Source organism: Natator depressus, chromosome 5 (assembly GCF_965152275.1).
Source record: "Natator depressus isolate rNatDep1 chromosome 5, rNatDep2.hap1, whole genome shotgun sequence".
NCBI lineage: Eukaryota > Metazoa > Chordata > Testudines > Cheloniidae > Natator > Natator depressus.
In genome coordinates this window covers 35,880,328-35,907,877 of record NC_134238.1, presented here as the reverse complement: position 1 = coordinate 35,907,877, position 27,550 = coordinate 35,880,328, and the positions used below count along the sequence as shown (strand labels likewise).

Below are 27,550 nucleotides of genomic sequence, written 5' to 3'. Positions count from 1 at the left end.
GCCCTAGGAGGGGGAACCCCTCCAGGCTGCCACGCCAGAAGCTGCTGATAAAGACAGACAGATGTACCACTGGCTTTACAGTTGCAAAAGAAAGGGAAAGAAAAGTTTCAAAACTCTCTCCCTCATTCACATAAACACATTGAATAAGAAACGCTGACACTTCAACTTTGGAGCACCTCAGCACAGGCCTGTTCTCCAGTCCCAGCCATGGTGAGTACTGCTCAACAGGGGCAAGATGGGGAAAAGCTATAAAATCTTTGTCTGTATTCCAGGGGTATATGTATAGGGCAATGACACTGAATACTGGTATGGTTTTCCAAAGGCGGTGATGGATTTAGCTGTTATCCAATTCCTGAGGGTAACAAGGCACAGAGAACACAGCTGCTGCTGTCATCTCGAAGCTACCCAGGACCCATGTCGCTAGTTTGTATACCGCAATGGTGACAGTCGAACCTATCGCGGAGTGGTGCGGGAAAGTGTCCTACCACAGAGGAAGAAATAAGGCAGCTATCCCCAGAACCTTTCAGAGAGGATTGCAGAGAACCTCCATGGAAGTTTCATCGAGATCTCTCAGGTAGATAAAAAGGACATCGCAATGTACATAAACAAGGTGCTCCAGGTGTCATCCCCCCCACCTAACCCAACAGGGAAACGAAAAGCAGATGCCAACTCTTCATGGATGGTGTGTATAAGAGGCTTGGAGAGGCTAAGCCTCCCCAAAGAAGGCGAGCCATGCAGGGGGCAAGAAATGCTGGATATGGCGTGGGTCACCTGCCTTTGGAAGCGCGCTGGCCCGCTTTCTTCTGAGCGCCACTGATGGAAGCGCCTGAACCGTGGCCCTACCCGCACTTGGCCTCTTCCCGTCCCCACTCGGCCTCTTCCCCCCAGAACCCCCTGCCTGCCGCTTGCTCCTCTCCACCCCCCCCTTTTTAAAGTGATGGGGCCATGCCCCCCCATTCCAGTGCCCCTTAGCTGAGTTGTTCTGGCATCAGCACGCACAGCCTCTCACGGGCTGGCCCAGCTGTTGGACTCCTCCTCCTACTGTGCATGCTGATTTCAGAGCAACTCAGCTAAGGGGCACCGGAACAGGGGTAGCCAGGGGGCCATGGCCCCCTCACTTTTACAAGTGGGAGGGCTATGACCTCCCATTTTTTTCCTGCCTTAAAGCAAGGGGAGGAGGGGGCAGACAGGAGTGAGCTGTGGGCAGGGGGAGCCTCAGGGGAAAGAGGCGGGGCCACAGTGTGGGCACCAGTGGCCTCCCCCTCTCCACACACACTTCTAGGGAGCTTCCGGTGCTTGCGTAAGCCTCCTCAAATGAAAGAGTCCCCAAAACTCCACCTATACAATTATCTCTCTACTATTTGTACCTCTACCTCTTCTTGCTCTGCATGAGTAACGCAATAAAAAGTCAATACCTTTGTCTTGTTAACTTGTGGCTGGGCCCCATCTTAAAATGTAAAGATTATATGGAAAAATGCCTATGCACACTTACCTGAGTTCCCTTCCCCTTCATCAGGCTCATCTGCACTCACCTGACAGGACTGGCTAAACTAGGGTGGAGTCTAACAGGCCTGCTTTGTGCATGGCTGGAGTCCCCCATGGTGTCTCCTCCCACTCTTCCTCCTCACTGTTCACAGCAGAGTTTCAGGCTCCTCCTAGGCATCCATAGTGGTCTGCAGGGTGCTGGTGGGGTCTCCGCCAAGTATGCCACGCAGCTCATTGTAGACATGGCAGGTCTGTAGGACACCACCAGATCTATCATTGGCCACCCTGGCTTGTGGTATCCTTGGTGAAGTTCCTTTGCTTTCATAGAGCATTGCTTCTGGTCCCCACACAATCTGTTCATAGATGTCCACATTTCTATGGCTGGTCCATAGCCTTGCCTGCACAGCCTCTTCTCCACACAGGCCCAAGACATCCAGTACCTTCTGTCTTCTCCAGGCAGGAGCACCACTAGTGAGTGGAATCAGTACGGTCAGTTGGGCAGTTCCACACAACAAGGGTGAGCTGCTAAGCGGGCAATCAGGAAAAGGCAGTTCCAAAGCACACGGGGAGTAGGGGACATCCAGCTTCTGTGACCCCTAGGCAGTGGAGTTTACAACTGTGACCAGAGCAGTCATCATCATAGGGAATGGGGCATTGTGGGACAACTGCTGGAGGACTGTTAGTGATGACACAGGTCACGTAGTATCTACTCTTGCACTGTGTCAACCTCATTAGGCCAACCAATGCTCCACAATATTTGGGGAGGTGATTTTATTGCATTGCTGCAACAGGGTGCTTTCATTGGATGCAGACAAATTCGAGTATAGACACATGCACAAATAGGTTGACACAAGGTGACTTATGTTGACCTAACTTAGTAGTGCAGACCAGGCTTGTGACTGATTTTGAGTTCACCTACACCAGTTTTACCCTAGTATAACTTGTTGTTTACAATAGTAAGAGTCAAACCTATAGACTTCATCAACAAACAAAAATGCTAATCCATGTACCTAGTATGCCACCATAATTGCCAGCCAAATGAATTCACACAACTCCAGCATCCGCTGGAGCAGATATTGGCAAATACTGTATGACCCACAAATTGTCTTGGACTGTCCAGAAACCCAAAGCTTTTGGTCACACATACAGCAAAGTTTACAGAAAACCTTTGACACACACTCGATTAAAAAAATAAATAAAAAATCACAGCCTGTGTATGCCTGTTATGGGAGATTTTCCACGGCCCGCCCACCCCTCCTTTCCCTCACCAACCACAAGGACATTTATTCAGACTGTTAGCACAAGGAAATGCATTATGACTCAGGAGAAAAAGCTAGAATTTGCAATGCAGCTCAATAAAATATGAGACAGATTAAACAGACAACACCTTGCATCAAACTGTCCCAACCCCAGAGTGAGGAGCACTGGGGTATAGTCAAAAGAGTTGCTTGTAACATGAAAATTATCAAAGACAAACAACTATAACATCAAACTAATATCACCTCCAGCCATATCTACAAAGCTGTCCTCTTGTTATTTACTCAGGATGGGCCTGACGCTGCAAGGTGCTGAGTGCTTTCCAAGCAGTGCAAAAACACCCTCAGTTCTCAACAGGAGATGCAAAACATCATGTAGGACTGGACCCTGTATAAGTAACTACATATTTCCCTGCATCAAATACTCGGGAACCTACTCGCACAATAGAATTCTGCACCAACCTTGGTGGACTTTTCCATGTGCAACAGCACAGCAGAAAATTCATATGTTTGTCACTGTATAGAGAATACCACCATAACCTAAAATCCAAATGTTCATCTATGCATTTTATGTGTATATTTACTTGTGCACTTACCTAGAAAGAACCCTACATACATTTTTAAAGAATGCTCTCTACTTTTATTTTTAAATTATATAGACTTAAAGAGCTGAGGCTTTAGATAGCATTTTAAATTAAATGTTTCTCTATAAAAATGTCCATGGTGTCTGGCCATCACAAAATTAAGAACTCCGTATCACTACAGCCCATGTTGTTTAGTTAAATCAGTATTCTGAGTTCAGTGGCTACAATCATCTGTTCTTTGAGGATGTACAGTGCACACTGAAATTTAGCAATATAAACAAAGTGATGAAAAGAAAGCTAATTGCTGGGACATTAACGCGTAAGGCACCATTTAAAGAAAGGATAAGATGCAACATAGTCAGCACTTTAAAACTTCATTTAAAAAAAAAACACGAATTTTTCTATAGTGTTCTAATATTGTCTAGGGGATATTTTAGCAAAGCCCAGCAGATTTGCTGATTGAAGGTAATCAGTCCTGTGTTGGAGGAACTCTCAGGAAGAAGCAAGGAAAAGGGGAGTTCCTGACGGGTCAGCTGTAAGTTAGTATTTCAACACTGGGAAGGTTTCAGTGAAGGAATTCCTATCTGCAAAGCTCAAAGTACATCAGGAACAATGCTGTGAAAGGCTGGCTGGCTACACCCAGGTCAATGGGGAGAGACAATCAGTCAGCACCAATGGTATCCCACAGCACATCTTAGAGTTTCCAACAACATGTATACATTTGTAGTTGAGCTATGGAGCTCTATTTTATAGCAGAATTTTAGGACTGTAAAGGGGAAATTTATTATGGAGATTAAATTAGCTTATAAATTAAAATAATAAAGTAATGGTAAATGACAATGGAACCATTCCTCACAAAGTGCAATCTACACAGGACTTGTCTGAACCCTTTTAGCCACGTTAATTTTTTCCATTAATACTTTTGTGTGTGCCAAGATCAGTATATTGGTCCTCAGTAGTTTTTCTCATCTCTCAGGAATTTTTTGCGCAGCATTATAAGATGCAAGTGTGTTGTGAACAGTTTAATAGGCAAGGATCCCACCTTAGAGCAAAAGATATCCTCAGCTTTCTGAGCCAGACAAGCCCTTGATGACCATGAATTCTGCCTTCACAGCATGCTGACTTATTGAGGGGGACAAAAAAAAACCCCAGAAAACCAACCCTGCACCCAAGTCACCTATGGAGGTATGGAGAGTTGAAGAGGCCATACAAATGAGTTTGCCTTTTCCTGTGCTGCAGTATTTCTGAGTGTAGAGATAGTCAAGCTGCCCACCCACAACATTGCAGTGCCAAGCATCATTGTGGGGAACCTGGACAAAAGGGAAAAGTGATTTCAGACTTGCTCACTAGATCAAATCTGATTTTAAAATATAACAAAGTTACGGGGGAATCCTGGGGGCTAGGAGATCCTCCCCGGGTTTCATTGTTCTCTAGGGGTTAATGGTACATTACTTCACCCTGATTCCTGGGGTGTTGGCACTGGGAAAAAGCTCCTCGGATCAGTTTTCTGTAGAGGACATTAACTTTCTGACTACATAGCACTAGTTTTGCTTGTGCTTTGACTGATTAGCCTCTCAAACTATCAGCCAGAGAATAGCTCAATCTCTATGGCTTCTTTAAACATTTTCTCTAGCTAACTGCATGCCGAAAAAGTGAATTAACTCTGAATTTACTTATTTGTTCCTTGGTTGCAAAATTAATCCAAAATCTTATTCACTTGGCTAATATTTCCTTTCACTCACAACTTGCTCATGTACAATCCTTCCAAATCTTCTCTTGACCTTTTCTGTCTCTCAAACCCTTATGCATCAGTGACCCCTAGAGGCTAGCATTTCATTGCATGCTTGGATAAAATACAAAGAACAAAAGAGGTCATTACTGTAGTTCATAGAATCACAGAATATCAGGGTTGGAAGGGACCTCAGGAGGTCATCTAGTCCAACCCCCTGCTCAAAGCAGGACCAATCCCCAATTAAATCATCCCAGCCAGGGCTTTGTCAAGCCTGACCTTAAAAACTTCGAACTGACCTTAAAGAGGACGGGACCACATTTTCAAAAAAAGGGTCAACGGGTGTGTATGCAAAAATGGTGCATGCAAAAACCTCATCTGCACATGCAAACGAGTTACATGCTACAGTCTGGATCGGGGATGGTCAAACTACGGCCCACCAGCCATTTTAAACTGACCCTCGAGCTCCTGCTGGGGAGCGGGGTCTGGGGCTTGCCCCGCTCCGGCACTCTGGCATTCCAGCCGGAGAGCAGGGTCAGGGGCTGCTCCATGTGGCTCCCAGAAGCCGCAGCATGGCCCACCTCTGGCTCCTACACACTCCAATGGCCCCACTCCAATGGCCCTCTCCAGCACTCCAATAGGAGCTGCAGGGGAGGTACCTGTGGATTGGACAGCGTGCAGAACCGCTTGGCCATGCCTCCGCGTAAGAGCCGGAGAAGGGACATGCCGCTGCTTCTGGGAGCTACGTGGAGCAGCCCCTGACCCTGCTCTCCGGCTGGAATGCCAGAGTGCCGGAGCGGGGCAAGCCCCAGACCCCGCTCCCCAGCAGGAGCTCGAGGGTCAGTTTAAAATGGCTGGTGGGCCGTAGTTTGACCATCCCCGATCCAGACTGTAGCATGTAACTCGTTAGCATGTGCAGATGAGGTTTTTGCATGCACCATTTTTGCATACATTTTTGCCGCTTGAGGTAAGCGCCTCCCAGAGCCTGCACTCCTGAGCCTCTCCCCTGCCCCAAACCCTTGCCCCAGCCCTGATCCCTCCCCCTCCCCCACCCCCCGCCCTCCGAACCCCTTGGTCCCAGCCTAGAGCCCCCTCCCACACCCTGAACTCCTCATTTCTGACCCCACCCAGAAGCCTGCACCCCCAACCAGAGCCCTCACCCCCTACTGCAACCCAACGAGTCAGGCTCTGTTGTTTAATAAGCAAGAGAACCCTATCTATAAAGGATTGGTATACAAATTGATTTTACCATTTCAAGAAGTTGTGAAGTAACTATGGCATCCCTCTATCACACAGTATAATTACTGTACATGCACTATTCAGCATCCTAAATAAACATACTTAAAAACCACCAGCCTTTAAGTTTATGTTATGATTTTATAGGAAAGTGCCTTACAGTAAGTGCCTTACAGCCTCCACACTATACTGCTCATTTTCTGCTTTTACACCCCTCTCACCATAAAAATCCTGAATCTTCTCTTTATCCACATAAATATGTAGTCTAGCTGAACAATTTGCAAAGGTAGAGATTTTTAATATGTGAAATAACACAAGATTTTAATTATATTAGTAATTCCTTTAGGCCACCTGCCCCGGTCTAGTCAAATAATGGGAAAGCCATTCATTCATTAACTTGTTCAAGTATCTTCTCACCCCTAGAGTCGCCCCTATTGGTCAGAATGGAAGCACACCAGTAGCACAGAAAGGGTCATGAAGCTTGCACTATCAGTGTTCTTTTTGGCAAGACGACCTCATTCACGGAGGATGTCAAATTGACACTTTTCAGGGGCACTGAATACACACAACAAATGTCAAAAGACAAAGCATTGTTACAATAGGATATGCATCAATAAGTCTTGCTCTAGTACTTGCACGAGAGCTGCGTGGGGAAATGACGTCCTCTGCACACAGCTATTCGATGTCAAGGATTTGTAGCCAAAAGATAAGGGGGGAAAAATGTTAGTTTCCAAACGAGCCCTATTGCACACTGCTAGGAAATAGTTTAAGAAAAGCTGCTACTCAGCCCAGTTTCTTCTTTCACCATGAACTGAAGAAAACAGCAGGGCTGATGGACGTTGTGACAATGTCCATTGATTTTTAATCACTTACTTCCGTCACTCACCCAGCCCTAGGTCACATACAGTGAATTTTAGGCAGAATCTGCCTCCAAGAATAGGAATAATAGCTGCTACTATGTTTCCTCTACTCTTCAAGCAAATATACTCTAGGGCCCGAATCCCCAAAAGGTATTTAGGTGCTGAACTCCCACTGAGATCAAAGAGAGTTAGGGGCCTAGACACCGCTGAGGATCTGGCTAACATTAAATTTAAGGAACGTTCATTGCTACAGGTTTCAGAGTAACAGCCGTGTTAGTCTGTATTCGCAAAAAGAAAAGGAGTACTTGTGGCACCTTAGAGACTAACCAATTTATTTGAGCATAAGCTTTCGTGAGCTACAGCTCACTCCATCGGATGCAAGTGAGCTGTAGCTCACGAAAGCTTATGCTCAAATAAATTGGTTAGTGTCTAAGGTGCCACAAGTACTCCTTTTCTCATTGCTACAGTCAGGCTTTTATGGGAAGCCCTTTCCTCTATTTTCAGGAATAAGAAAAAATTCCAGAACTCTGTTATAAGAGAGACTCAAAAGAAGACTGCCAGAATAGGCTCTGTGATCATCTGTTCCTTTGCTATGAGACAGGGAGATTTATTTGACTAAAGAGTGATTTTATGTGACTTTTTGCTTAGAGGTCTGTGTGCCAGGGTAGAGAGGGAGAAGATATCGGAAATAGTTTTAGTTGAGAGACCTAGATTTATGGTTAAGATGCCTTAACTATGAACCAATACAAATCAAAAACCACAGAGAAGAAAGAATGACTGAATACACGGGGGGAGAAATCAAAGCCATGGCACAACAGGTTAATAGAAAAAATATATCTTTTTTTCCCTTTTAAAGGTCCTTCCACAAAGCAGATTCAAACCTCATTAGGGGCTGACTAGCACAAGGAGGTCCTGGTCCGTGCCTGGGGTTCCTGGGTGCTACATTAACACAAATAATAAATTATAATTCATGTTTTCGTGATGGTATCATCTCAGGCGCCTGAGCTGATATCACCACGCAGACTCATTTGTTTTGTACATACTGGGTCATTAAGAGGAAAAGGTGCACATGCACGCACAGAGCTTTATTTTGCTTAGATTCCTCTAGCACAATCTACATAAAAATGTTAAGATTTACATTGCTGATAACAATATGGAAAGGAACATAATGGTACAGCGGAGATTCCAAGAGGCTGCTATTCTGGCATGTCTGTCATTTGTTTTATTTTACTAGTGAGATAGTGCACTGCAGATTTTAGCACTGAATGAGCTGATTTTATGCATGACTAATACACAAGGAGACTGGGAGGATCTATTGAGCCATTTCCTCCCCATGCAAGCAGCAGGGCAGCATTTGCATAGAATACTCATGAAAACATTAGGGCCTTTTATGATAGTGTATTCACCACCCTATAGTGCCCCCATGTGTCCAGGTGCGATACTGCAAGGGGTCTTCATCTCCAGCAGCTGCTGCAGGCCTGCTGCCTCTTGTAGGATCCTTCCATGGCTCACCCCTCTTGGCCAAGTCACAGAAAATTCAGTCCCCTTCCAGGGTAACTAGAGGTCCAACTGAAAGTCCAAAGCTAAACGGCTAAATAATGCTCCTGCCCCTCTTGGGCTCCACTGAAGTGTTCTTACTGGCCCTTCCTTACAGGAACCTACCTTGCTGCTGCAGCTGGGCTTGTGTGCCCCTTCCTCAGAGGCTGATAGGGGAGCTCAGGCCCATTCTCTACTCTGGGTTCTGGCCCATGGAGCCAGTGTTAAGCAGCTAGGTCTGCTTCTTCAGCCATGCTGCTCCTGGCTGTTCCCATTTCTGCTGGGCTAACAACTCTTCTGCCCCTCTTCGGCTCAACTGAAGAGTTTTTACTGACCCAGGGCCTTTCCTTACATGAGCCTAACCTGCCACTGCAGAGTTCTTCCTCTGTTGCTTCTTGTCTTAGAAGGTTTTCCCTCACTGTGCCCCTTCCCCTGAGACTCTGGCAGCTTCCAATAGGGCTCCGCCTGCTCCTTGTTGGCCCCATCTTTGGGCTTTTACCCAGAGGAGCCTGACCCTGCTCCCTGTGCGGTCTCCTACCTGCAGGGAAGTCCTGCCTCTGCCAGGCCCTTCCCAGGAAAAGGGAACTCTCCTCTCTCCTGGGACTTCTCTGCAGTCTCTCCCTCCAGACTGAATTCCCAGCTCTATTTAGTAGTCCTTCCTGATTCCTTGCAGCTGGGGGCACTAATTATCAGGCCCTAATTCACAAAAGCGTTTAAACATGTGCTTAACTTTAAACACATAGTTAAGTCACACTGAAGTCAATAGGACTCAGGCACCTCCTTAACTTTAAGCATGTACTCAAATGCTTTGTTGATTAGAGGTGCAGTTCAGTTCACACTTAACATAAGGTACATGCTTAAGGGCTTTGCTGAACTGGGGCTGGAAGAAATGTCCAGCCAATGGACTGACCCACCCCCACATACCCCAGGGGTTGTGTTAGAGAGAAATTGTCATGGGGATATTTCCAGCCCTCCCCTCCCCGTGTACTGGGATGCAGAGACTGCACTGGGGGAGGCCCTTTGCACACTTCCCCACCACCACCACCACCCCCAAACCCTCCTCACAGGGGGCAGTTTTGATCTACAAGTTGCTGAAAGTCGATACAACTCTTCCAAAACAATGTGTACAATGTTAAGAGAAAGCGCTCGCCTAACATTCAATTCATTACCAACCCATTATATTTGCTTTCAGAAGCAGTAAAAGTTTTTGCTAAAAACATCTCATTTTCTTACGTGGTCATTTGGATTTGTTGTTGTTGTTTTTTTCTCACTCTGGATCTGGGTAATACATAATTAAGAATAATTCTCACTCCAGCTCTGCCTCTCCCTCTCTTCTGATTGGTTTGTATCCATGCATACTACTGTGCTAGCTGCTCTTTGTGGCTGGGTCATGACTAGGATACCCTTACTCACACTGAGCAGTGTCTGACTCCAGCAATATCCCCATAGGCTTCACTCAAAGCTGGTTGAAAAGTGGGGATTGTTTCCCTGCTGAAAAATTAAACTTTTCATTGACAAGTTTAAATTTTCTGTGGAAAACACTTTCCATGAAACAATTTGTTTTGTCAAAACCCCGGTTTTCCATCAAAAAACAGTTTTGATAGAAAAATTTCAACCATTCCTAACCGAGGAAGGATCAAAGTCTAAAATAGGGAAAGAACTAGTCAAAAATTACTTAGACAAGCTAGATGTCTTCAAATCACCAGGGTCTGATAAAAGGCATCCTAGAGCTGACTGAGGAGATATCTGAGCCATTAGCAATTATCTTTGAAAAGTCATGGAAGATGGGAGACATTCCAGAAGACTGGAAAAGGGCAAATATAGTGCCCATCTATAAAAAGGGAAATAAGGACAACCCGGGGAATTACAGACCAGTCAGCTTAACTTCTGGACCTGGAAAGATAATGGAGCAAATAATTAAGCAATCAATTTGCAAACACCTAGAAAATAATAAGGTGATAAATAACAGTCAGCATGGATTTGTCAAGAACAAATCGTGTCAAACCAACCTAATAGCTTTCTTTGACAGGGTAACAAGCCTTGTGGATGGGGGGAAGCAGTAGATGTAGTATATCTTGACTTGAGTAAGGCTTTTGATGCTGTCTTGCATGACCTCAGAAACAAACTAGTGAAATACAACCTAGATGGCGCTACAATAAGGTGGGTGCATAACTGGTTGGAAAATCATTCCCAGAGAGTAGTTATCAGTGGTTCACAGTCATGCTGGAAGTGCATAATGAGTGGGGTCCTGCAGGGATCGGTTCTGGGTCCAGTTCTGTTCAATATCTTCAGCAATGATTTAGATAATGGCATAGAGGGTACACCTATAAAGTTTGCAGATGATACCAAGCTGGGAGGGGTTGCAAGTGCTTTAGAGGATAGGATTAAAATTCAAAATGATCTGGACAAACTGGAGAAATGGTCTGAAGTAAACAGGATGAAATTCAATAAGGACAAATGCAAAGTACTCCACTTCGGAAGGAACAATCAGTTGCACACATACAAAATGGGAAATGACTGCCTAGGAAGTAGTACTGCGGAAAGGGATCTGGGGGTCATAGTGGATCACAAGCTAAATATGAGTCAACAGTGTAAAGCTATTGCAAAAAGAGCAAACATCATTCTGGGATGTATTAGCAGGAGTATTGTAAGCAAGACATGAGAAGTAATTCTTCCACTCTACTCCATGCTGATTCGGCCTCAAGTGGAGTATTGTGTCCAGTTCTGGGTGCCATATTTCAGGAAAGATGTGGACAAATTGGAGAAAGTCCAGAGAAGAGCAACAAAAATGATTAAAGGTCTAGAAAACATGAGCTCTGAGGGAAGACTGAAAAAATTGGGTTTGTTTAGTCTGGAGAAGAGAAGACTGAGAGGGGAATTGATAACAGTTTTCAAGTACATAAAAGGTTGTTACAAGGAGGAGGGAGAAAAATTGTTCTTCTTAACCTCTGAGCAAAGGACAAGAAGCAATGGGCTTAAATTGCAGCAAGGGCGGTTTAGGTTGGACATTAGGAAAAACTTCCTAACTGTCAGAGTGGTTAAGCACTGGAATAAATTGCCTAGGGAGGTGGTGGAATCTCCATCATTGGGGATTTTTAAGAGCAGGTTGGACAAACACCTGTCAGGGATGGTCTACATAATTCTTAGTCCTGCCTTGAGTACGGGGGACTGGACTAGATGACCTCTCAAGGTCCCTTCCAGTTCTATGGAATTATGACGTGACTGGAATAACAGAGACTTGGGGGGATAACTCACATGACTGGAGTACTGTCATGGATGGTTATAAACTGTTCAGGAAGGACAGGCAGGGCAGAAAAGGTGGGGGAGTAGCACTGTATGTAAGGGAGCAGTATGACTGCTCAGAGCTCCGGTACGAAACTGCAGAAAAACCTGAGTGTCTCTGGATTAAGTTTAGAAGTGTGAGCAACAAGAGTGATGTAGTGGTGGGAGTCTGCTATGGACCACCGGATCAGGGGGATGAGGTGGATGAGGCTTTCTTCCAGCAACTCGCAGAAGCTACTAGATCGCACGCCCTGGTTCTCATGGGTGACTTTAATTTTCCTGATATTTGCTGGGAGAGCAATACAGCCGTGCATAGACAATCCAGGAAGTTTTTGGAAAGCGTAGGGGACAATTTCCTGGTGCAAGTGCTAGACGAGCCAATTAGGAGGAGGGAGCTTTTCTTGACCTGCTGCTCACAAACAGGGAAGAATTAGTGGGGGAAGCAAAAGTGGACGGGAATCTGGGACGCAGTGACCATGAGTTGGTTGAGTTCAGGATCCTGACACAGGGAAGAAAGGTAAGCAGCAGGATACGGACCCTGGACTTCAGGAAAGCAGACTTCGACTCCCTCAGGGAGCGGATGGGTAGGATCCCCTGGGGGACTAACATGAAGGGGAAAGGAGTCCAGGAGAGCTGGCTGTATTTCAAGGAATCCCTGTTGAGGTTACAGGGACAAACCATCCCGATGAGTCGAAAGAATAGTAAATATGGCAGGCGACCAGCTTGGCTTAACGGTGAAATCCTAGCGGATCTTAAACATAAAAAAGAAGCTTACAAGAAGTGGAAGGTTGGACATATGACCAGGGGAGAGTATAAAAATATTGCTCGGGCATGTAGGAATGAAATCAGGAGGGCCAAATCGCACCTGGAGCTGCAGCTAGCAAAAGATGTCAAGAGTAACAAGAAGGGTTTCTTCAGGTATGTTGGCAACAAGAAGAAAGCCAAGGAAAGTGTGGGTCCCTTACTGAATGAGGGAGGCAACCTAGTGACAGAGGATGTGGAAAAAGCTAATGTGCTCAATGCTTTTTTTGCCTCTGTCTTCACTAACAAGGACAGCTCCCAGACTGCTGCGCTGGGCATCACAACATGGGGAGTAGATGGCCAGCCCTCTGTGGAGAAAGAGGTGGTTAGGGACTATTTAGAAAAGCTGGACGTGCACAAGTCCATGGGGCCAGACGAGTTGCATCCGAGAGTGCTAAAGGAATTGGCGGATGTGATTGCAGAGCCATTGGCCATTATCTTTGAAAACTCGTGGCGAACGGGGGAAGTCCCAGATGACTGGAAAAAGGCTAATGTAGTGCCAATCTTTAAAAAAGGGAAGAAGGAGGATCCTGGGAACTACAGGCCAGTCAGCCTCACCTCAGTCCCCGGAAAAATCATGGAGCAGGTCCTCAAGGAATCAATCCTGAAGCACTTACACGAGAGGAAAGTGATCAGGAACAGTCAGCATGGATTCACCAAGGGTAGGTCATGCCTGACTAATCTAATCACCTTCTATGATGAGATTACTGGTTCTGTGGATGAAGGGAAAGCAGTGGATGTATTGTTTCTTGACTTTAGCAAAGCTTTTGACACCATCTCCCACAGTATTCTTGTCAGCAAGTTAAAGAAGTATGGGCTGGATGAATGCACTATAAGGTGGGTAGAAAGTTGGCTAGATTGTCAGGCTCAACGGGTAGTGATCAATGGCTCCATGTCTAGTTGGCAGCCGGTGTCAAGTGGAGTGCCCCAGGGGGTCGGTCCTCGGGCCGGTTTTGTTCAATATCTTCATAAATGATCTGGAGGATGGTGTGGATTGCACTCTCAGCAAATTTGCGGATGATACTAAACTGGGAGGAGTGGTAGATACGCTGGAGGGCAGGGATAGGATACAGAGGGACCTAGACAAATTGGAGGATTGGGCCAAAAGAAATCTGATGACGTTCAATAAGGATAAGTGCAGGGTCCTGCACTTAGGACAGAAGAACCCAATACACAGCTAAAGACTAGGGACCGAATGGCTAGGCAGCAGTTCTGCGGAAAAGGACCTAGGGGTTACAGTGGACGAGAAGCTGGATATGAGTCAGCAGTGTGCCCTTGTTGCCAAGAAGGCCAATGGCATTTTGGGATGTATAAGTAGGGGCATAGCGAGCAGATCGAGGGACGTGATCGTTCCCCTCTATTCGAGACTGGTGAGGCCTCATCTGGAGTACTGTGTCCAGTTTTGGGCCCCACACTACAAGAAGGATGTGGATAAATTGGAGAGAGTCCAGCGAAGGGCAACAAAAATGATTAGGGGTCTGGAACACATGACTTATGAGGAGAGGCTGAGGGAACTGGGATTGTTTAGTCTGCAGAAGAGAAGAATGAGGGGGGATTTGATAGCTGCTTTCAACTACCTGAGAGGTGGTTCCAGAGAGGATGGTTCTAGACTATTCTCAGTGGTAGAAGAGGACAGGACAAGGAGTAATGGTCTCAAGTTGCAGTGGGGGAGGTTTAGGTTGGATATTAGGAAAAACTTTTTCACTAGGAGGGTGGTGAAACACTGGAATGCGTTACCTAGGGAGGTGGTAGAATCTCCTTCCTTAGAAGTTTTTAAGGTCAGGCTTGACAAAGCCCTGGCTGGGATGATTTGATTGGGGATTGGTCCTGCTTTGAGCAGGGGGTTGGACTAGATGACCTCCTGAGGTCCCTTCCAACCCTGATATTCTATGATTCTAAGCCTAGCCCACAGTGATTGCAAAGCAAATGTATGATGCTCTGAAATATACAGGGGGTTAGTGGTAGGAATGTTGCCATTCCTACAGGGAGAGAAATACAAATATTTAGAGGTTTTCATTTAATTTATTCTACTGAAAACAAATCTCCACAGGACTTCCCATAATAATCTTCCAAAAAGAAAATCTAGCTTGGTGCTGAGAATATTCCTGGATTTCAGTGAGCGAGGTTTTTCACACCCCGGCGACATCTAAACCTATGATTTTCTCTGCATCACTTCTCTCAGATACAGCCTTTCTTATTTCTCCGGCTCTCATCCAGGCTTGCATCATCTCACATCCCAATCACTGTGACATCCTTCTCTCTGTCACTGACAAATGCAATATTGCCCTGTTTGTATTCAATCAGAATGCTGCAGCAAAGATCATTTTCTTAGCCTGTTGCTCTGAAGCACTCCCCTGGCGCCTCCATCTCTATTGCATTAAACAAAAGCTGCTTGTATTCACTTTCAAAGCCCTTCACAGTCTTGTCTCAAATTGGTCCATGATGCTTCTACTGCCCACTTGTTACATTTTCAAACAAGCACCTTTGTGCTTTCTCCCATGCTGTGCCTCATGCTTGAAAAGAGCTCCCTATAAACATCCACAAAGCCACCTCATTATCTACTCTCAAATCCCGCCTCAAAACTCTCCTTTGCCATGATGCCTGCAAAAGCTTGACAATGACTAGGCTGCTGGTGTGCTGATTGCACTGCCTATCAACCTGGCTGATATTGTCTCATTCTTTCCAGTCTCTTTGTATCTATCTGTGCTCTCTTGTCTGATACTTGGACTGTAAGTTCTCTGGGGCAGGGACTATCTTTATATTCTGGGTTCATACAGCATAGAATCATAGGATTAGATGGGACCGTAAGGGTCATCCAATCTGATCCCCTGTCCAAGATGCAGGATTTGTTGTGTCTAAACCGGTGGTCCTCAACCACAGGTACATGTACCCAGGGGGTATGCAGAGATCTTCCAGAGGGCACATCAACTCATCTAGATATTTGCCTAATTTTACAATAGACTACACAGAAAGCACTAGCAAAGCCTGGACAAACTTACAGACAGTGACTTGTTTATACTGCTCTATATGCTATACACTGAAATGTAAGTACAATATTTATATTCCAATTGATTTATTTTACAATTATGTGGTAAAAATGAGAACGTGAGCAATTTGTCAGCAATAGTGTACTGTGACACTTTTATATTTTTATGTCTGATTTTGTAAACGAGTAGGTTTTTAGGTGAGGTGAAACTTGGGGGTACGCAAGAAAATCAGACCCCTGAAAGGGGTACAGTAGTTGGAAAGGTTGAGATCCACTGGTGTAAATCATCCAAGACAGATGGCTATCCAGCCTCCTTTTGAAAACCTCCAGTGGGGTCATGGGCTATGAGTAGGGCTCCAAGATGCTACCGTAATACAAATAAATGAGATGATCTCTGTGTCCCTAGTGTTTTGAAGGAGAGAGGAATGGAGGAGCTGAAAAGATGTGGATGATCCCAGCCCATCCGTGCCCTGCAGCCAAACATCCCCTGTGCTGTCATGCAAGGAGCTATCAGAGCTGGGCTCTCCACCATGCAGGGGTGTTCACTCCCTCCTAAATCATGCCCCCTTTGCACACTGGAGCCATAGCAGTTCTACTGCTAGGGGACCCTGCTCTCTCAGAGGAAGAGGCAGGCTGCATGAGCTTTATGGCCATGTGATTAAGACAGTAGACTGGGAAATGAGAGATCTGGGTTCCATTCCTAGCTCTGCCACAGATTTTGGTTGTCTGCTGTGCCTATTTAGAGTGTGAGTTCTTTGGTGCAGAGATTATCTCTCACTATGTGTATATACAGCACCCAGCACAATGGGGCCCTAGTTTCAGCTGATGGTGCCTTCAGGTTCCATTATCAGATAAATAATTATTATTAATAATATTAATTAATAATGAATAAAAAATATTTTACACCCTCGTAAGCAACTATAGGAATTTTCAGATGTTAAATTAGACACATGGGGGAGATTTTATTGTTCCATATATGCAATGAAAGTGTGTTGCGAATTACAAGGAAATCTGTGTTTCAGAATATCATATATAAGGCCTATGCACATTCAGAAAAAGCTTGGTATGTCTGATTCTGTTTATTGTAGGTTTTGCTTCTTCAATAAAAAAGAAATGTGAAAAATGAAGACAGATTTTCTGTATTCTAACCAACAGTTCTATGAATAGGGTTTTACATCATCTTTAGAACTTTCACTCAGTGGTCACAAAATGCTGCTATAAACATTAAATCTTCTAACCCTTCCATGAGTTACGTAATTATTGCAATACCTTCTCCTGACAGGCAAACCAGAATACAGAGGGCCAATTTCTCCACTGACAATCTCCCTGTAAACCAGTGAAAATCAGTGTAGCTGTCCAGAGCCTAGGACAGCACGTAATTTGGGCCAAAGGTAGTCATTGATTTACTATGGTTCCACAGACAGATAGTAGCTGATTTGGGGATGAAATTAAAGATGGGTCAAATCAGGGGTGCTTTTGCAAAACCTTGTTGGCCTCATTTTGTAAAACTAGAACCGGGGCTTGGTTTGGAGGCACGTACCATTTTACATCTCACTCTGCTAAGACCCAAATGTAGGACACAATGTGTGACAAAAACCCAAAATGAGGAACATAAAAATATTTTTGCAGAAAACTTAAAATCATGTGGGATTAATTCTTTAGTATAAATAATGCTTCCTATGATCACAATGATCCCTTCTGGCCTTGGAATCTATTAATTGGTTTCATGAGTCTTTATTTGTGATGCAAATAATTTTCAATCATAAAAATGAGGGGCCATCAATTTTTTGAGGAAAAGAGATAATTTGGGAGTGATATACCTCAAAATGAAGGACATTTGAGAGGGATGTTGCAACGAGAGGATGGGATGGTTCAGCTAAATGTTTCCTGTTTTGACCCATCAGTAGTCCATAGTGCACCCTCCTGCTCTTATCACGAGAAAACCTTTCCTTCCTTCCTCTCTCTGCTTATGAGGTCAAAGTGAGATGGTCTGTTTGAAAAACAAACAAAAAACAGAATAAAAAACTGGAATCCCCACTAGATTCAGTCTTGTATACCTAGTAATAACAATGACCTTTTTCTGACCCTGCTTGGCTTTCACTGCTATAACTATGCTGATTTCCCCTTTGTGTTGCATTTCCAGTTTACTATCTATTCTTTACTTGACCCACCCAATATTGTGGGTGGGTGGGTGAACTAAGGGAAGCTTTTTAAATAAAAATAATAATTGGTTCAAGACCCCCTAGACTTAGGAACGCCCTCGTCATCTCTACAGGTGCTATTTTTCCACTCAAGCACTCAGGAGCCCCTGGGACACAGGAAACCAAAAATACTTTTTATTTGGGAAAAAAAGATAAATATATAATTGCATAAAAATGAAATTAGCAAAACCCAACAATGTTAGGTCCACAATCCTAATTATTAACTGCCTAGCTAGTTAAGGACCAGAACTCTTATTCACAGAATAATCCCCATCATGAATTCAATTAGTCTCAAAGGTGATAAAGGTAGGCTGATCATATTTCCCAAAGTAAAAACTGGACACTGCGCAGGGCAGGCCTCAGCTGCCTGGCTTCACCGCTTGCCTGAGCCCCTGGTTCAGGGCTGGCCTGAGCCCCCTATCCATGGCGTAGGGCTGGCCCGCGCCACCTGGCGTCGCTGCTTGCCCACACCACCAGCGGCTGGGACTGACCATGCTAGTCCGATGCTGCCCGGGCAGACAGCCCGAACTGCACCATCCAGCACCTCGTGTCATCACTTGCCCCCCCCCCATATTCCTCCATGCCCCCTTGGGGGGGTGCATGCTACGTTTTTGGCAAATCTGGGTATTTGTTCCATTTGCTCTTGCCAACTGATGATTAGGGCTTTTTAAGAACGAGACTGTCCCAGACAAAACAGCAAACGTGGTCACCCTAGATAAAGGGGGCTCCAAGAGGTGACTCACCTCAGCCTGTACACTCCAATCCTGTGATATCTGCATCAGCAGGACCCACTCCAAACTGCTGCTGTTGGAAGGTCCTGGTTCAGGGAAGTCAGCTCCACAAGCTCTGCTCATGCCTGATCCAGTTCTGTAGAGTCAGATCCACCAGCTTGGTTGCTACACAATCCAGCTCCATTGTGACCAGGTCCAGTCCGGTGAAATCAGTTCCACTGACACCCACTCAGGCCACATGAAGTCAGCTCCACACAGGGTCCAGCATCTCTGGGCAGGAAATCCAAAGCAAAGCCAGATCCCCAAAAATGAATCTCTGGTCTCTGATAGAATCTCCAGTCACCTTGTTTAACTGGACTCACTATCCAGTCTGAGTTCACTACCAGAGCAGAGGGTGACCCACTTTCTGTAAGCTAAACCTTTCATAATTTCTCCACACCCACCTTTCAAAAATGCAATGCCTTTATAGCCATCACTTAATATCATTTCCAGAAACAAACAAAATATATATTAAATCACTGTGTGAAAATGCATCATCATGATTTATGCCAATTAAGCCTGCCAGAGCTTTTCCACCTCTCTCCTACCGGGGGAGCAGAATGTTTCTCTTTCCATTTCAGCCTTCTACCTCTGAGGCTTACAAAGAGAAATCTTATTTCTAAGGCTTTTTCACTAGTGTTGGCCTTTGAATCAAGGAAGGGATTCTGCAGTCTTTAGAGGGTCCTTGGTATATAGACTAAATCAGATTGTAATTGTACTCTCCTTCTCTCTCAACTAAATTGACTCTTCTTGTCTAATCAAAGTGGATCTTCCTACACTGTGCCTGCTGTGATTCATGTCTGATCTAAGTACTTCTGTCATCCAGTGTTTCTGGCCATTTCTGTTCTTGGGAACTCTATTTAAGAAATTACCTAATTCCATCAGTAAGCTTTATGAGCCCACTCGTGTTTATTTAATTATACTTTGAACCAACGCAAGTCAAAGACACATAATTCTAGTCTTATTAGTCCCATTCAGCTCTGAAAAATAACCTCGAGTTAGCATGGGAATATTTTCTCCAATAAGAATAGAATACGCACATAGAATCATGTTCCTACAGACTTATCTAAAAGGGAAGCTATTCAATACAGACATGGCCCACAAACTCCTGCGTGCATGTCTTGCGTCACCCATTTCTTTCATTCAGTTAAAAGAATAAGATGCTACACCACAAACATAATTCATAATAAGTATTTGATTTTGTTCATGTACCAGGTTGAATCAGCTAATTCATAAAAAGCAGACAAGAGATGCTAAGAAACTTTCTAGAAAAATGTCTCTGTGTCAATACACCAGGAGGAGGGGCCATACCAAAGTAAGATGGATCTCACCCTGAGGAAAATCAGCTCGCTGGGAGGTATGGATCTAAGTATTGAAGTTTCAGGATTTTAAAAAACAGTCCATAGTGCAGTTTCAGCAACTTCTTGACCTCTTCTTTCCTGGCAAGTACATTAAACACTGTTAAAAGAGACTGAGGATTTCAGGGTGCCCCTTTCAATGTCAGTGGTTTATTTTAATTGAAATACACTGATCATTGTTCTCAGAGGGGCACAGACTTAATGATTATTTTAAGAAGATATATCACACAAAACTGGCAAGTAGAGCTGAGAAATAGCAATGTTTTTCAGATGAAACTGTTTTTCACTGAAAAATGCAGATTACGGTTGTCCAAAACATTTCATAAATGTGTGTTGAACTCGCCAAATTGTTTGGGTTAAAAAAAAATCCAAAAAATGCCAATGTTTTGACATTTTTTTTTAATGAAAAACTTTTGGATTCAAACAATTTTGTTTATAATTTTACTTCAGTTTTATTAAAATGGTAACAAGACCCTTGAAAAACAAAATAAAATGTTTTTGTGTGGGGTCAAACAAAATGTTTCTTTTGACCCAACTTGATTTTTTTTTTTACTTTTTTGGTTCACCAGAAATTTGGAGAAAAAATTATTTCAGGTCAGCCCAAACATTTTGATTTTGTTTTATTTTTCAGTTTTTCCATCAAATCAAAAAATTGGTTATTAACACAGCTCTACTAACAAAGTCTTACAGGTTTATAGCTAGAAGCCTGTTGTACTAAATCATTTATATTTTACACCATCTCTCTACTAAACATCAGGGTTGACATCTGCTTCACCCTCCCATCAATGCAGCCATACAAGAATACGGGCATCCGCTTCACTAAATATTGCCAATTAAACTTTTTTTGTGGGGGGTGGAGGTGGAGATATTTGAGGCAGGCAGCAATGCCATTGTCATGGGGAATGTTGGTGTATAGGGAAGTGACATCCATGGTGGCAAGGATGGTGATCTGAGGGAGGTTGTTAATGTTGCAGAGTTTCTGGAGGAAGTTGGTTGTGTCCTGGAGGAAGCTGGCTTTTTGTGTGGTGAGTGCTTTGAGGATGGTTTCTAGGAGTCCTGATATTCCTTCAGTGCGAGTGCCATGGCCAGATATGATAGGGCTGCCTAGCTTCCCTTGTTGACAATGGACAACACTCAGATATCCACCTCCAACACATTGTGAAACTCATCCATTTCATCCTCACCCATAACAATTCTACAATAAACAACCAATACTTTGTCCAAGAGCCATGGGTACTGGGATGACTCCCCAATATGCCAAGCTATTCATGGGCCAACCTGAGGAAGAATTTCTGGACAAATGCACCACAAAACTAATGATATACCTGAGATACATTGATATTTTCGTCCTCTGGACAGACAACCTAACTCCCTCATAGATTTCCACCACAACTTCAACATCTACCAGCCATCCATCAAAGTCTCTCTAGAACACTCCCGCACCAACATAAATTTCTTGAACACGACTATCAGTTTCAACAATGGAACCCTACAGATAACTATATACAAGAAACCCACAGATCACCTCTCCTGCCTTCATAGATTCAGTAACCACCCCAAACACACCAAGAAATCTCATCATCATAAGCATGCTCCCCACAGACCAGGAGCAGCACTAACCACCAACTCAAAGCCGCTACTAGACCCTTCCATAACACCAGATGCAAAACTTGCAGACATATCTCCACTGCTATGATGATCACTATCCCTCATAACACACCTTTCAAGATCCATGGGTCCTACACATGCCTGTCACAACACATGGTGTACCTCATCCAGTGCACTAAATGCCCCAATAACAACTATGTGGGGGAAACAAGACAATTGCTACACTCTCAAATAAATTCTCACAGAAAAATTATAAAAGGCAAAAATATCATATCACACATAGGCGAGCACTTTTCACAAAATGATCAGTCTATATCTGACCTCTCAGTCCTCATCCTCAAAGGAAACTTCCACAACACCTTCAAAAGACAACCCTGGGAGCTTAAATTCATAACTTTGCTAGACACTAAAAATCATGATTTTAATAAAGACACTGGATTTATGGTTTATTACAATAATCTGTAACCCACTAATCCCCCTTTTTATCCTATGCCCACAGAGGTGTTAATAGGCCACTTCACCTTGAATGGTCTCTTAGAATATGTGTTAAATACTTATACTAAACAACCTGTTCCTCCTTGTATTTAGTTGTAACACTCTGAGGGCATGGCTACACTTGCAAATGTAGAGAGCTTTGAGTTAAACCAGCCTTCGTAGAGCGCAGTAGGGAAAACGCTGCAGTCTGTCCACACTGACAGCTGCAAGCGCACTGGCGTGTCCACATTTACTGCACTTGCAGCGGCATTGGGAGCAGTGCATTGTGGGCAGCTAACCCACAGAGCACCTCTTCCCATTCTGGTGCTGTGGGAAGGGGGCGGGAGGGGCAAGACATTCTGGGTCCTGTCCCAATGCCCCATGATGCATCGGTTCGCATCCCGGCAATCCCTCTACTTCCCTTCACAATTGGCACCATCTTTCAACATTTTTTGTATTGCGCGCTCTGTCTTCCCTTTTGGTCTGTGGGAATGGAGCCCGAACTGCTGAGGAATATGCTGACGAGTCTCGCCAGCACGTCATGTTTGGCAGTCGAGTTAGTCCTTAAGATCCAAAGTGATAGTGAGGACTCCAACGATGATATCAATGCGAGTAACGCATACGACACAAGATTGCTTGTGGCATTCATGGACATGCTCACCACCATGGAACGGCCCTTCTGGGCTCGGGAAACAAGCACTGAGTGGTGGGATCACATCGTCATGCAAGTCTGGGATGACGAGCAGCGGCTGCTGAACTTTCGGATGAGAAAAGCCACTTTCACAGGACTGTGTGAGGAACTCACCTCCACCCTGTGGTGCAAGGACACAAGATTGAGAGCTGCCCTGACGGTGGAGAAGCGGGTGGCTATTGCAATCTGGAAGCTGGCAACTCCAGACAGCTACTGATCAGTCGCTAACCAGTTTGGAGTGGGGAAGTCGACTGTTGGAATCATGTTGATGCAAGTCTGCAGGGCCATTAATCGCATCCTGCTCAGAAGAACCGTGACTCCAGGTAACGTGCATGACGTTATGGCTGGCTTTGCACAAATGGGTTTCCCTAACTCTATAGGGGTGATAGATGGGACGCATATTCCAATTCTGGCATCAGACCACGTAGCCTCCAAATACGTTAATTGGAAAGGATATTTCTCTATGGTTCTCCAGGTGTTTGTGGATCACTGTGGGTATTTCACTGACATTAATGCAGGCTGGCCCGGAAAGGTGCATGACGCACTCATGTTTTGGAACACTGGCCTGTTGAGGAAGCTGCAAGCCGGGACTTTTTTCCCAGACCAGAAGGTCACCGTAGGGGAAGTTGAAATGCCCATTGTGATCCTTGGAGACCCCGCTTACCCTTTAATGCCATGGCTCCTGAAACCCTACATTGGGAGCCTTGAGAGTAGCAAGGAGTGGTTCAACAACAGGCTTAGCCAGTGTAGAATGACTGTGGAGTGTGCTTTTGGCCATTTAAAGGGCCGCTGGTGCTCTCTGTATGGGAAGTTGGACCTGGCTGATGACAGCATCCCCCGGTTATATCCGCATGCTGTACCCTCTGTTAGGTTATAGATATTCAGGCCTGTCTGTAAAGGCCTATACTGTAAGAATTTAGGTGTATTCTTATCACTTAGCTAGTTATAGAGGTATAAAAGAAAGAATCTAAATCACTGTCTGCCGGTGTAAGGGCCTTCTCTTACTGTGACAGTCTGAGGCCCTGTTCTTAGGCTAAGGCCTTTGGCTAAACAGTAGAGGCAGCCATAAGCTGGGAAGCAAATGCTAGTCACATTGAAATAAGGTGCTATTGGGCTGTTAGGGATACAATCCTGTCCTGATAATGCCTATCATCTCCAGAGAAAGGGAAGTGCCTAGAAAATGTAAAAGGAAACTTAGTTTGATAGCATCCTGTCTGGCAAGAACTCACTTATCAATAGCTGGAATGTGAAATCCTCATTTCTGTGTTTGTTCTATCATTGTAGTCCCCATTTCCCTATTGTTTGTCTGTATAATCTCTGTCTGGTTCTGTGATTGTTTCTATCTGCTGTATAATTAATTTTGCTGGGTGTAAACTAATTAAGGTGGTGGGATATAATTGGTTAAATAATCAAGTTATAACATGATTAGGATTGGTAGTTAAATTTCAGGAAAATGATTGGTTAAGGTATAGCTGAGCAGAACTCAAGTTTTACTATATAGTCTGCAGTCAATCAGGAAGTAGGGTGGGGGGAATGGGAACAGGGAATCGGGGTGGGGAAATTGGAATCATGTTTTGCTAAGTTGGGGGGAATGGAAATAGGGACACAGGTAAGGCTCTGTGGTGTCAGAGCTGGGAAGGGGGACACTAAGGAAGGAAACTGGAATCATGCTTGCTGGAAGTTCACTCCAATAAACATCGAATTGTTTGCATCTTTGGACTTCGGGTATTGTTGCTCTCTGTTCATGCGAGAAGAACCAGGGAAGTAGGCGGGTGAAGGAATAAGCCCCCTAACACCCTCCACAATGTCTGTGAAGGGAAGGGTGAAAGATTCACTCAGGCATGGAACTCAGAGGTTCAACACCTGGAGGCTGAATTTGAACAGCCAGAGAGCAGGGCTATTAGAGGGGCCCAGCGCAGGGCTGCAAGGATTAGGGATGCCTTGAGAGAGCAATTTGAGGCTGAAAGCCACCAGTAATGTCTGGTGCCCCACACGGGAGTGAAGTGCAGTAGTTCCAATGTTAGTAGGAATCTGTGTTTGCTATGTACGATACACTGACTTGCAGTGCCTGTTGCTTTCCTGGGCTAAGGTATCTTTTATGTTATGCAATAATAAAGAATGTTTTCAAAGCAAAAAAAAATCCATTTAATGAAAATAAAATGCATTTATTGAAAAGAAACAACTGCTTGGGAAACAGAAAGGGCAAGGGGGTGGGGTGGGGAACGGTACAATCACAGGTTTGCATATGTCCTGTTATCATGCTCAGCATTCCTGTTTGGAGTGCTGTGCAATGAGTGCTGCACTTCAGGATGGCTATGCTGCATGGTGATGGGGGTTGAGTGCAGTGGGTAAGGGTTGTAGTTTTCAGGGCTGGGTGGTGAAGCTACAGGTGTTGGAGGCAGCTGGTGGCGATAAGAACCTGGATGTTGGGGAAAGTGAGTTGGAGGTGACATGGGGGCACAAGGGAAAGAGTTTTGGGACAAGGGCTGCAACGGGGGCGGTAGTAGTCCGCCTGCATGGTTACGAGCGCCTGGATCGAGTCCACTTGGCACTCCATGATGCTTATCAGCCGCTCTGTGCTTTGGTGCCGGCGATCCACATTCTGCTGGTGGACCCTCCTTTCACTCTCCCACCACTCCTGCACTTTTTGATTTTCATTAAGGGAGCGCTGCATGACTTCATGCAACATGTCCGCTTTGCTTCTACGTGGCCCCTTCCTGATTCTTTGCAGCCTCTCAGCTGGTGATAACATTAACGGCTGAGATCTCAAGGTTGCATCTGTAAAGGCAAAATGCAACACTTAACAGAGGCAGCATTGTTCACACCAGACAGAGCAATGGTTCTCCATACTTAAGGAGGGCAAGCACAGTCTACACAGTAGTATAATTTGCCCGTCGCAAAGCGAACACACAACCCCCAGGAGCCCCAAAATGGTGAGTAAGCACAGGATCAAGGGGGACTGATTCTTTCATGGCTGTACTGTCCTCTGGCTGTATGGTCCTTTCATGGCTGTACTGTCCTCTGTGCCTTGGGGAGAGCCAACAGCTGCAGGGGGCCCCTATACTGAACACTCTCCCCACATTTTCCACAGGAGTTCGTCCTGGAAGATATCTCGCTGCTGTGGATGACCTGGGAAGCAAGGGAGGGTCTTCTACTACAATGGCTTCTGCCTTGGCCCATACACAGCTTGCCTGTGTGCAGCAATTGTCTCCGCATCCCTCATGGCACAGTGGCGCAGACATGTTAGCCTGACTGGAACAAGGACCACAGTGGCTCTCCCACAAAACCTGAGCAAGTGCATTGCCCAAGTTCTGGATGAGACCTTTGAAGAGATCACTGAGGCCGATTACCACGATGTGAGAGAGCACATTAATGCCCTATTCCACATCTAGGCATGCATGCAGCCTTAACCCTCCTTGCCCCAAGAGTCCACACCGAACAACTTCCTTTCCAAAATAAAAGCCGCTTATCGGGAACCTCCTCTGGTGTTTGTCCTTCCCCAAGCACCAGCTGCCGTGACTGGCTACCTTCCTCCTGGCTTGAGAACAGCTCCTAGCTGCATGCATCTTCCTCTGCCTCAGCACCCTCGCTCCCACTTTGCTCCTCCTCCTCTTTCCTCCTGCCTTGTTGAACTGGGCTCTGAAGTGTCCATGGTGGTACTCGGAGTGGAGGTGGGGTCGCCCCCAAGTATTGCGTCCAGCTCTTTGTAAAAACGGCAGGTTGCAGGGGCAGCACCGGAGTGGCTGTTTGCCTCACGGGCTTTGTGGTAGGCATTCCGCAGCTCCTTCACTTTAACCCTGCACTGCAGTGCGTCCCAGTCCTGGCTCCTTTCCATCATGTCCTTTGATATATGCCTGAAGGTATCGTAATTCCTATGGCTGGAGCGCAGCTGGGACTGGACAGCTCGTCCCCGCAAACACTGATGCGGTCCAGCACCTTGCCATTGCTCCATACTGGGGATCGCCTGGTGCATGGAGGCATGGTCACCTGGAAAGATTCGCTGAGAGCACTCCACTCCTGGCTGAGCAAACATGAAGGGGATTTTCAAAATTCCCAGAGAATTTAAAGGGCGGGTCTGACAGTTGGTCACCTGAGGGCAGGGCAGTAGTGTTCAAAGTGATGAACAGAGCGGCTAGAACAGGCATTGTGGGACACTTCTGGAGGCCGATCAGAGCGCATTAACAGACCAGGACGTCCACACTGGCACTGCAGCACTCCAGCAGGGGTGCATCAAACGTTATTCCACTCACCGAGGTGGAGTACCAGGAGCACTCTAGCCGCGGAGTCAGAGCGCTCTACATGCCTTGTCAGTGTGGACATGTCGTGAGTTAGAGCACACTGGGCTGCTTTAATGCGCTCTAAACTTGCAAGTGTAGCCATGCCCTGAGTACCTTCCAGACCTGAAGAAGAGCTCTGTGTAGCTTAAAAGCTTGTCTTTCTCTCACCAACAGAAGTTGGCCCACTAAAACACATTACCTCACTGTGATGGGTTCGATCACGGAAACCCCCTTGGGACTGTCACCTGATGTGCTGAGACTACCTCTGAGCCCATTTTCTCTGTCAGTTTGGGCCTCCAGAACCCTGCTTATGATGTTTTGTTCAGAGTTACGAACGACCTCCATTCCCAAGGTGTTTGTAACTGAAGTTCTACTGTATATTGTAAACTGATTGTATGCTTTATTCCTCTTCCCTA

General features: G+C 45.3%; 1 long non-coding RNA gene across 1 annotated transcript in view; it reads right to left on the bottom strand.

Moving 5' to 3' along the window:
- LOC141988119 (uncharacterized) overlaps window positions 1-27,550 on the bottom strand; it is a 216,937-nt gene that overhangs the window by 167,878 nt on the left and 21,509 nt on the right. Inside the window, exons 5-6 of the long non-coding RNA XR_012639659.1 lie at window positions 18,700-18,957; window positions 17,576-17,745 (exon numbers count right to left, since the gene is read on the bottom strand). This is a non-coding gene — a long non-coding RNA (uncharacterized LOC141988119). The remainder of the gene's footprint in view (window positions 1-17,575; window positions 17,746-18,699; window positions 18,958-27,550) is intronic.